Raw genomic sequence first — 11,904 nt, 5'->3', positions numbered from 1 at the left:
ATTGGACAGATGGAGGTCAACGTCTAGGAAAGTGGCATGGGATTTGGAGTAGGACCAGGTGAATCTGATGGAACCAAAGGAGTTGAGGTTGGAGAGGAAATTCTGGAGTTGTTCTTCACTGTGAGTCCAGATCATGAAGATGTCATCAATAAATCTGTACCAAACTTTGGGTTGGCAGGCTTGGGTAACCAAGAAGGCTTCCTCTAAGCGACCCATAAATAGGTTGGCATACGAGGGGGCCATCCTGGTACCCATGGCTGTTCCCTTTAATTGCTGGTATGTCTGGCCTTCAAAAGTGAAGAAGTTGTGGGTCAGGATGAAGCTGGCTAAGGTGACGAGGAAAGAGGTTTTAGGTAGGGTGGCAGGTGATCGGCATGAAAGGAAGTGCTCCATTGCAGCGAGGCCCTGGACGTGCGGGATATTTGTGTATAGGGAAGTGGCATCAATGGTTACAAGGATGGTTTCTGGGGGTAACAGACTGGGTACGGATTCCAGGCGTTCGAGAAAGTGGTCGGTGTCTTTGATGAAGGATGGGAGACTGCATGTAATGGGTTGAAGGTGTTGATCTACGTAGGCAGAGATACGTTCTGTGGGGGCTTGGTAACCAGCTACAATGGGGCGGCCAGGATGTTTGGATTTGTGAATTTTAGGAAGTAGGTAGAAGGTAGGAGTGCGAGGTGTCGGTGGGGTGAGGAGTTTGATGGAGTCAGGTGAAAGGTTTTGTAGGGGGCCTAAGGTTCTGAGGATTCCTTGAAGCTCCGCCTGGACATCAGGAATGGGATTACCTCGGCAAATTTTGTATGTAGAGTTGTCTGAAAGCTGACGCAGTCCCTCAGCCACATACTCCCGACGATCAAGTACCACAGTCGTGGAACCCTTGTCAGCCGGAAGAATGATGATGGATCGGTCAGCTTTCAGATCACGGATAGCCTGGGATTCGGCTGTGGTGATGTTGGGAGTAGGATTAAGGTTTTTCAAGAAAGATTGAGAGGCAAGGCTGGAAGTGAGAAATTCCTGGAAGGTTTGGAGAGGGTGATTTTGAGGAAGAGGAGGTGGGTCCCGCTGTGATGGAGGACGGAACTGTTGCAGGCAGGGTTCAATTTGGATAGTGTCTTGGGGAGTTGGATCATTAGGAGTGGGATCAGGATTGTTTTTCTTCGTGGCAAAGTGATATTTCCAACAGCAATGGAGCACTTCCTTTCACGCCGATCACCTGCCACCCTACCTAAAACCTCTTTCCTCGTCACCTTAGCCAGCTTCATCCTGACCCACAACTTCTTCACTTTTGAAGGCCAGACATACCAGCAATTAAAGGGAACAGCCATGGGTACCAGGATGGCCCCCTCGTATGCCAACCTATTTATGGGTCGCTTAGAGGAAGCCTTCTTGGTTACCCAAGCCTGCCAACCCAAAGTTTGGTACAGATTTATTGATGACATCTTCATGATCTGGACTCACAGTGAAGAACAACTCCAGAATTTCCTCTCCAACCTCAACTCCTTTGGTTCCATCAGATTCACCTGGTCCTACTCCAAATCCCATGCCACTTTCCTAGACGTTGACCTCCATCTGTCCAATGGCCAGCTGCACACATCCGTCCACATCAAACCCACCAACAAGCAACAGTACCTCCATTTTGACAGCTGCCACCCATTCCATATCAAACGGTCCCTTCCCTACAGCCTAGGCCTTCGTGGCAAACGAATCTGCTCCAGTCCTGAATCCCTCGACCATTACACCAACAACCTGAAAACAGCTTTCGCATCCCGCAACTACCCTCCCAAACTGGTACAGAAGCAGATAACCAGAGCCACTTCCTCATCCCCTCAAACCCAGAACCTCTCACAGAAGAACCCCAAAAGTGCCCCACTTGTAACAGAATACTTCCCGGGACTGGATCAGACCTTGAATGTGGCTCTCCAGCAGGGATACGACTTCCTAAAATCCTGCCCCGAAATGAGATCCATCCTTCATGAAATCCTCCCCACTCCACCAAGAGTGTCTTTCCGCCGTCCACCTAACCTTCGTAACCTCTTGGTTCATCCCTATGAAATCCCCAAACCACCTCCCCTACCCTCTGGCTCCTACCCTTGCAACCGCCCCCGGTGTAAAACCTGTCCTATGCACCCTCCCACCACCACCTACTCCAGTCCTGTAACCCGGAAGGTGTACACGATCAAAGGGAGAGCCACATGTGAAAGCACCCACGTGATTTACCAACTGACCTGCCTGCACTGTGATGCTTTCTATGTGGGAATGACCAGCAACAAACTGTCCATTCGCATGAATGGACACAGGCAGACAGTGTTTGTTGGTAATGAGGATCACCCTGTGGCTAAACATGCCTTGATGCACGGCCAGCACATCTTGGCACAGTGTTACACCGTCAGAGTTATCTGGATACTTCCCACCAACACCAACCTATCCGAACTCCGGAGATGGGAACTCGCCCTTCAGTATATCCTCTCTTCTCGATATCCGCCAGGCCTCAACCTCCGCTAATTTCAAGTTGCCGCCACTCATACCTCACCTGTCTTTCAACAACTTCTTTGCCTCTGTACTTCCGCCTCGACTGACATCTCTGCCCCTACTCTTTGCCTTTAAATATGTCTGCTTGTGTCTGTGTATGTGCGGATGGATATGTGTGTGTGTGTGCGAGTGTACATCTGTCCTTTTTTTCCCCTAAGGGAAGTCTTTCCGCTCCCGGGATTGGAATGACTCCTTACCCTCTCCCTTAAAACCCACATCCTTTCATTTTTCCCTCTCCTTCCTTCCTTCCTGACGAAGCAACTGCCAGTTGCGAAAGCTCGTAATTCTGTGTGTGTGTTTGTGTGTTTTGTTCATGTGCCTGTCTGCCGGCGCTTTCCCGCTTGGTAAGTCTTGGAATCTTTGTTTTTAATATATTTTTCCCATGTGGAAGTTTCTTTCTGTTTTATGTACTATCATATTATTCGTATGTACTGGTAAAAAATCTGGAAGCCCACCTCTGAATTGCTTTGATGTCTTCTTTTAATCTTTCATGGCGCAGATCCCAAGCACTCAAGTGATACTCAATAATAGGTTGCCCTGGTGCCCTGTACACAGTCGCCTTTGCAAAAGAACTATATTTTCCCAAAATTCTCCCAGTAAACCAAAGTTGACCATTCGCCTTTCCTACAACAACCCTCACATGCTTCTTCCATTTCATGTCACTTTGCAACATTAGGCCAGATATTTAAATGATGTGACTGTGTCAAGTAGGACACTACTACCCAGTATGTCTCTGATGAACACCCGCCGTCAAGGACAGCTTAACATACTGCATTCTATTATTTGAGAAGCCTTCGAGCCACTCGCATATATGGCAATAGCTTATACCTGTGTTAACAGTTTGCAGTGGGGACCATGTCAGATTTTTTTTCCCCTTATATCTATAAATATGGAATCTGTTTGTTGTACTTCATCTACAGTTCACAGTATATCACTTGAAAAAAAGGGCTAGCTGAGTTCCACACAAGGGATGCTTTTTAAAACTGTGCTGATTTGTGGACATAAGCTTCTCTGTCCAAGAAACTTATTATATTCAAACTCAGAATATAGTCAAGAATGCTGCCAGAAACTGATGTTAAGGATAATGATCTGTAATTATGTGGGCCCATTCTTTTACCCTTCTTACATTTGGGAGTCACCTGTGCTTTTTTTCAGTCACTTGGGTCTTGGCACTGAGTAAGAGATTCACAAAAAATACAAGCTCAGTAAGAGGCCAGTGCCATGGAGTACTCTTTGTAAAACCAAACTGGGATTCCATCCAGACCTGGTGACTAATTTGTTTTCTACTCTTTCAATTGTTTCTCTAAGCCTTGGATACTACTTAGTATTCGATGCGAATCTGTTTGATGGTCAAATGATAGTATTTTTGTACACTTCTCCTGCATTTAAAGTGAAATTTAAACCTTTGGCTTTAGTTTTGCTGTCTTCAACTGCCACACCAGACTGGTTAGCGAACGACTGGATGGAAGCCTTTAACCTGTTTAGCAATTTTACATATGACCAGAATTTTCTCAGGTTCTCAGCCAGATTATTTGCAAGTCCTGGATTATAGTGGAGTGGCACAACAGAGCAGAGCAGAGCTGTGCCTCAAGTAGCTGCCACACCACCAGGTGTAGTGAAGCCAGGGAGCAACACAGTAGCCCAGTAGCCAGTAAGCTCGCTTCACTGCATTGAAGACAAATGTACAAGCTGTCTGATCTGCAACCAGTTCTGGTGCTTCCATTCAATCCCTTTGCTGCCTCTGGCTCACAGGGTTCAATTCCCGGCTGGGTTGGGGATTTTCCCTGCCCGGGGACTGGGTGTTTGTGTTGTCATCATCATCATCATCATCATCATGGCTAGATTGGACTGTGCAATAACTAGGACTTTGTATGGGTACTGATGACCATCAGTTGAGCGCCCCACAAACAAAACATCGCCATTCTGTCCCTTGTTCACGAGTGCAGTGTGGCAGTTGAAGACAGCAAAATAAAAGCTGAAGTTTTAAACTTTATATTCAAGAAATCTTTCACACAGGAGAATCGTACAGACATACATCATTTTACTATCAGGCAGCCTCCTGTATGGACAACGTGACCTCCTCAATGACCACAAATCAAACATACGCATCCAAGTTTGGTCTCTTCCCACGTCTCATGCAACCCTGGTCTGTGATATTCCGCAGAACATAAGACAACTTCTAGTGCCTCTTATGATGCACCATGAACTGGTTACACAACCTAAGTCACCCCAGTGTCAAGGCTTTGGTCCATCTAGTGATGGACAGATTGCTATGGGCGAAAATCAGATGAACTGCCACTGCTGAACACAAAGATGCCTCCCATGTCAACTTAGTAAGAGAGGCCATCATGCCTAGTCTTCACTCAGACATTTTCCCATCCCGAAGACTCGGTTACAGCATGTCCACCTTGACATTGCTGAAACCCTGTCAAAGTCAAACGGATTTCGACACTCCCTACCTGTGTGTGACACTATGGCCAAAGCAACAGCACATGCATTTGCTGGGATGCGGATTATTTACTTCAACACTCCCAAACTGGTTACCATCTGTCATGGTCGTCAATTTGAATTGGTTCTCTTCAACTCCCTATGTCACCTCTGTGGGTTCAGCCACACGTAGAGTACCACGTATTGCCTGCAGTGTAATAACCTCATTGAGCGAAGGCACAGGACCATGCCACAGTCATTCCTGGACTGAGGCCCTTCTGTGGGTCCTATGTAGCATCTGGTCAGTGTTCAAGGACCACCTATAGGCTTCTCTGGCATCAGTGGTGTGTGGTGATCCACTTGTACTGCATGTGGACTTCGCTCAGCCTGTGGTCAAAACAAAACAGGTGAATTTACTTACACTACTGCAATGTGTTCAGGAAAATATTCAGTCCAACTCCCCTCAATTCATTTGACCCCAAAAGTGTTTCCACACAAGAGCCGTGGCTCTTGGAACTTTTTCATGTTATGAGAAGATGTTATATAACCAGCTCTGCAGATCCCTTATGCAGGCCTGTACAGGGTGCTCAAACACAGACGACAGACATCTGACATTCTAATCCGTGTCAAACCTATAACAGTCTCACTCTCTTGACTTAAACCTGCTTGGGTATTCCAGGATGACTCCAACACACCCAGATGTTTACATGCCAGACACCAAGGATAGTGACCAGCACAGAATGCCTACGTCACACCCACACTCTGATTCAGAACAAGGTAGGTAGGACTTTGATGAGATTTTCCCCACCAATCACTCCACCCCTCACACCACCTGAGTCATGATGTGATCATGTCAGGCACCTTCTACAACATCTGGGACAGTATCAGCACTTCACACAGCACCATGAGAAGCAGTCTGGTCATGCCCCACGTAATGCAGTCAAGGCACAACCGACTGCCTTGAATGGCTGCGTGCATCTGCACATGCTGACTTCCACTGACCACCATGTCCCACAGTACTCCATACCCCAGATGGGGGACTCTATGGGGATATCAACTTCTATGTGACACCTGAACATCACTGATTGTTGAGCTTGAAAGACCTTGGAGAGAGGTGCATTGTTGGTTAGGGTTTACTGTAGACCTCTTGTATAGTTACTCTTCCAAATAAAGTGTATTACAGTAACCACGCCATGTATCATTACGAGCTGTTAATTTTCATTGCTTCCTGCATAGTTTTGGAATGCCAGGTGGATTGTAGAATTATGTAATCTCCTCACCATACCTATTTTACCCATTTAAAATTACAGAACCCATTTGCATTCACAATAAATCTGTACTGATATTCATCAACATGTCACTTACTGTCAAAATATTCATCATATTTCCCACATTATACATCATCCTATTAACTGATTATGTCTTATCATTAAATCATAAAATCTGATAAATAAATTAAAAGGACAAAAATTTGACCAGAAGGACACACCCATAAGCTGTCTGTAAGAAAAATAGTCATGAATAGAGTACAGTATCTGCATGGCGAAACGGACTGAGTAGTGCTCAATGCATATCGCTCGCTTTGCATGTGAACACAGAAGCACATAGCTCGTTGTTTCATCACTAAATTACTGACAAGGGAAACTCCTCATTGGATCCTCTTCATATTTACTGGTAAGAAACCCAGTGGATAGTTCATCAGAAACTGAACACAGATCAAGCATAAAAAACAGGAATAAGGTATACTGAACTGTGAAAAAGGACACAAAATAGAAACAGTGCATGGTCCAAGCTCAAGATGTACAATATTGAGCGAACTGCAAGAACCACAGCATCGTGATTGTGTTGTCACGGTGTTGGACTGAAAAGCAAAAGATCCATGTTCAGTTCCCCCACATGCCCCATTTTTTTATCACATAATTATGAACTTTCTGTCCGACCACTGATGTGTCTATTCTCCTTCTATAGTCTGGGCAATTGTCATACTGTACACTGGTTTTAGAATATGAGTCATGTGGTAAGAATGTATTACTGTCACAAGTAAATGTGGTGAATAGTATGAACTATGCTACAACAGAGGAATTCAAAAGTCAAAATTTCCAGAACAGAACACAAGAGTCATAACATATGGTACTTGTGTAGAACAAATAGAAGATGCATATGATTGGACATCCGTTCCTTATACCCTGCTGTTACAAACAGACATTACGCCACAACACAGACACTGATTTGAGCACAGCGAACAGACATGTCACTAACTGGATGCACAGTTCATACTGTTGTGAAGAAAAGGTGGGCACAAGGAACATCTGAACACATACCTCCGCCTTTGCAGTCCAACACCTCTTCCTGTTTTTGTGCTTGATCTGTATTCAGTTGTTGACGCGCTATCCACCGGGCCACCATACCACTGAATCTGAGAGGGTGGGAGGGGGAGTTTCCCCAGTAAGTGCTTCCACACGCCATCATGCGTCACTCACTCACTGAATGCAAGGCAACAGGAGAGTAGCCCAGCTACGCGGCTTGAAAATATGGACTCTGTACAGGTTCATCACAACAGAGTGGCTCTAATGGGACCTGCAGGCATTGGAATGTATTTAGTATTAGAATTTCTTTTTATCTGTTTATCTCTTTGATCTTTTCCATGAAGACATTGAGTGCTGTATGCCTGAGATTTGTCAATTATTACAACAGTGTCTGAATAAACAAAACACACAGAGATAACTGAATATTGAATGTTATTGAAAGTCACTTATTTAGCTGTGCAACTATAAATTTTTGTGAATGAAACTGCATGAAATACTAGTAACGCTCACATTCAGTTTCCAGCTAAAATTACACTGACAGTGACACACATTTTGGACAGAACAAATGAAACAGATTTATATTGACGAGCATGACAACTGATTATAATTCTCTACTTTATTTGTTGTAGTGGCCCAGAGACTGGTTTGGTGCAGTTCTCCAAGCTATTAAATCCTGTGCAAGCTTCTTTATCTCCAAGTAACTTCTGCAACATATACCCTTCTGAATCTGCTCAGTGTATTCATCCCTTGGTCTCCCTTGTCCTACCAACCGATCCCTTCTTCTAGACAAGTTGTGCCACAAACTTCTCTTCTCCCCAATTCTATTCAATATCTCGTCATTAGTTATGGGATCTACCCATCTAATCTTCAGCATTCTTCTGTAGCACCACATTTCGAAAGCTTCTATTCTCTTCTTGTCCAAACTATTTATTGTCCATGCTTCAGTTCCATACATGTCTACACTCCATACAAATACTTTGAGAAATGGCTTCCTGACACTTAAATCTATACTCGATGTTAACAAATTTCTCTTCTTCAGAAACGCTTTCCTTGCCATTGCCAGTCTACATTTTATATCCTCTCTACTTCTACCATCATCAGTTATTTTGCTCCTCAAATAGCAAACCTCATCTACTACTTTAAGTGCCTCATTTCCTAATCTAATGCCCTTAGCATCACCTGATTTAATTCTACTACATTCCATTATCCTTGTTTTGCTTTTATTGATGTTCATCTTATATCCCCCTTTCAAGACAATGTCCATTCCATCCAACTGCTTTTTCAGGTCCTTTGCCATCTCTGACAGAATTACAATGTCATCGGCAAACCTCAAAGTCTTTATTTCTTCTCCATGAATTTTAATTCTACTCCCAATTTTTCTTTTGTTTCCTTTACTGCTTGCTCAGTATGCACACTGAATAACATCAGGGATAGGCTACTACACTGTCTCACTCCCTCCCCAACCACTGCTTCCCTTTCATGCCCCTCGACCCTATAACTGCCATCTGGTTTCTGTACAAATTGTAAATAGCCTTTCACTCCCTGTATTTTACCCCTGCCACCTTCAGAATTTGATAGTGTGTGTTTTAGTCAACACTGTCAAAAGCTTTCTCTACGTCTACAAATGCTAGAAACATAGGTTTGCCTTTCCTTAATCTATCTTCTAATCTAAGTCGTAGTGTCAGTATTGACCCACATGTTCCAAAATTTCTATGGAATCCAAACTGATTTCCCCCGAGTTTGGTTCTACCAGTTTTGCCATTTGTCTGTAAAGAATTCATGCTATTATTTTGCAGCCATGACATATTAAATTCACTCCTGCCGACACCCGCTTTCTTTGGAATAGGAATAATTATATTCGTCTTGAAGTCTGAGGTTAATTCACCTGTCTCGTACATTTTGCTCACCAGATGGTAGAGTGTTGTCAGGTGCTCACCAGATGATAGAGTTTTGTCAGGGCTGGCTCTGCCAAGGCTATCAGTAGTTATAATTGAATATTGTCTACTGCCAGGGCCTTGTTTTGACTTAGATCTTTCAGTGCTCTGTCAAATTCATTATGCAGTATCATACCTCCCATTTCATCTTCATCTACGTCCTCTTCTATTTCCGTAATACTGCCCTCAAGTAAAGCATATACTCCTTCCACCTTTCTACTTTCCCTTCTTTGCTTAGAACTGGTTTTCCATCCGAGCTCTCGATATTCATACAAGTTACCCCTAGTTATATATGCCTCTACATCCTTACATTTGTTGTCTAGCCATCCCTGCTTAGCCATTTTGCACTTCTGTCGATCTCATTTTTGAGACGTTTGTATTCTTTTTTGCCTGCTTCATTTACTGCATTTTTATATTTTCTCCTTTCATCAACTAAATTCAATATCTCTTCTGTTGCCGAAGGATTTCTACTACCCCTTGTCTTTTTACCTAGTTGATCCTCTGCTGCCTTCACTATTTGATCTCTCAAAGCTTCACATTCTTCTTCTACTGTATTTCTTTCCCCCATTCTTGTCAATTGTTCCCTAATTCTCTCTCTGAGACTCTCTACAAGCTCCAAGCTCTGGTTCTTTCAGTTTATCCAGGTCCCATCTCCTTAAATTCCCACCTTTTTCCAGTTTCTTCAGTTTTAATCTGCAGTTCAAAATCAGTAGATTGTGATAATTTTTTTAAATACATTTTTACATGCGAGTTTATCAAACAGGCAGAGATGCCCAGGCTGACCTGGGCTAAACACGACTTAACTTAAAATGCAGGCAGCAGACCAGCTGCCCAAACAGCACCTAAACACCCGGGCCCAACCGGAAGTCACTTCCCATTAGACGGTACGTCACAGCTTCTGTGCACCGAAGCAGGACATGGCGCTGCACCCACACACCGCAACTCGCAGAAACTGGAACACAAACAGACCGCAGAAGACACAGCAAACATCAATCAACATTAAGAATTTGATAAACAATAAAATACACAAATCAATTACTGTTGAGTGAGTGTATTCAATAAGGGCACGTGTATAAGGAAGTACATATAAATGACTAGCTTTACAAAATACAAGTTTTACTAATAACAGAATAACTCATTGCAATTTTTTTTTCTTTTACAGCAATATACAAGGACATCGCTTGATGGAAATAACCCAAAACCACACGCATCCCTTGGTGCTAATCTGTTTTTAATAGTCATCCAACCAGCAGATTTTGAAGCAAATAGTAACTGCTGGTCTGCATACAGTCACTCAGACTCTGCCAGCTGCTCTTTCTTCGACAACATGTACATTAGAACCCAAATTGTTTGACGAAATGAAGGCACCAAAACCACTTACCCATATGATGGACAGCGTTGTTTGATATGGTCTCCGGGGAAGGGTCTCTCCGAGAAAACAGGCCCCAAAGCAATATGATGAGCAGCGCCTGAAGTTGACATCAGACAGGTCCACCACAAACTCGCAACCGTCTTGCAAGGTGGACTGGCCATGCCACTGCTGGCCAAGCCTGAGTGTTTTGCTCTTTTGTCCCCTGAAGCACGTCCTAGCACCTCGTAGCAAGTCTGACGACCAACCCCCTATTGTAAATACCTGCTGCCAGATCACAACAGGGGCAAAGATCATAGTAAAGCTGGGTAATCGATAGTACTGCCAAAGAGTTGATGTGCCAGAAAAGGCTCACCATGACTCAGAAACCATCCAGCTGTGTCCAGGCCTCTTCCATGTATACTACCTTCTTTCATCATTTTTAAACCAGGTGTTAGCTGTGATTAAGTTATGCTCTGTGCATAATTCTACCAGGGGGCTTCATCTTTCACCCTTTATCGCCATTCCATATTCATCTACTGCTTTTCCTTCTCTTCCTTTTTTTACTATCGAATTTCAGTTCCCCATGACTCCCTTTACTATCTGAATAATTTCTTTTATTTCATCATGCATTTCTTCAATCTCTTCATCATCTGCTGAGCTAGCTGGCATGTAAAGTTATACTGCTGTGGTGGACGTGGGCTTCATGACTATCTTTGCTACAATAATGCGTTCACTATGCTGTTCATAGTAGCTTACCCATGCTCTTATTTTTTATCTATTATTAAACCTATGCCTGCATTACCCCTATTTGATTTTGTATTTATAACCCTGTAATCACCTGACCAGAAGTCTTGTTCCTCCTGCCACTGATCTTAACTATTTCCCACTATATCTACCTTTAACCTATCCATGTCCCCTTTTTAAATTTTCTAACCTACCTACCTGATTAAGTGCTCTGACATTCCACACTCTGATCCATAGAATTCCAGTTTTGTTTCTCCTGATAATGATGTCCTTCAGAGTAGTCCCCATCTGGATAAGCAAATGGGGAGCTATTTTACCTACAGAATATTTTACCCAAGGGGACGTCGTCATCATTTAACCATACAGTAAAGTTGCTTGTCCTTGGGAAAAATTACGGCTGTTGTTTCCCCTGGCTTTCAGCCATTCGTAGTACCAGCACAGCAAGGTTTAGATCAACTTACGAAATTAGATTTCAAATTTAACTGTTAATCATAATGTTTTTTATTCATAGATGGAAATTAAATATTTTTTATCTTGTAAATATTTCGAATAAATAATTCGAATAAATATTTTTATTTGTTATTCACGAATAGTGAATAATAATTTTTGATCT

The sequence above is a fragment of the Schistocerca gregaria genome, chromosome 4, assembly GCF_023897955.1.
Source record: "Schistocerca gregaria isolate iqSchGreg1 chromosome 4, iqSchGreg1.2, whole genome shotgun sequence".
Lineage (NCBI taxonomy): Eukaryota > Metazoa > Arthropoda > Insecta > Orthoptera > Acrididae > Schistocerca > Schistocerca gregaria.
Note: the sequence above shows the minus strand (reverse complement) of the source record.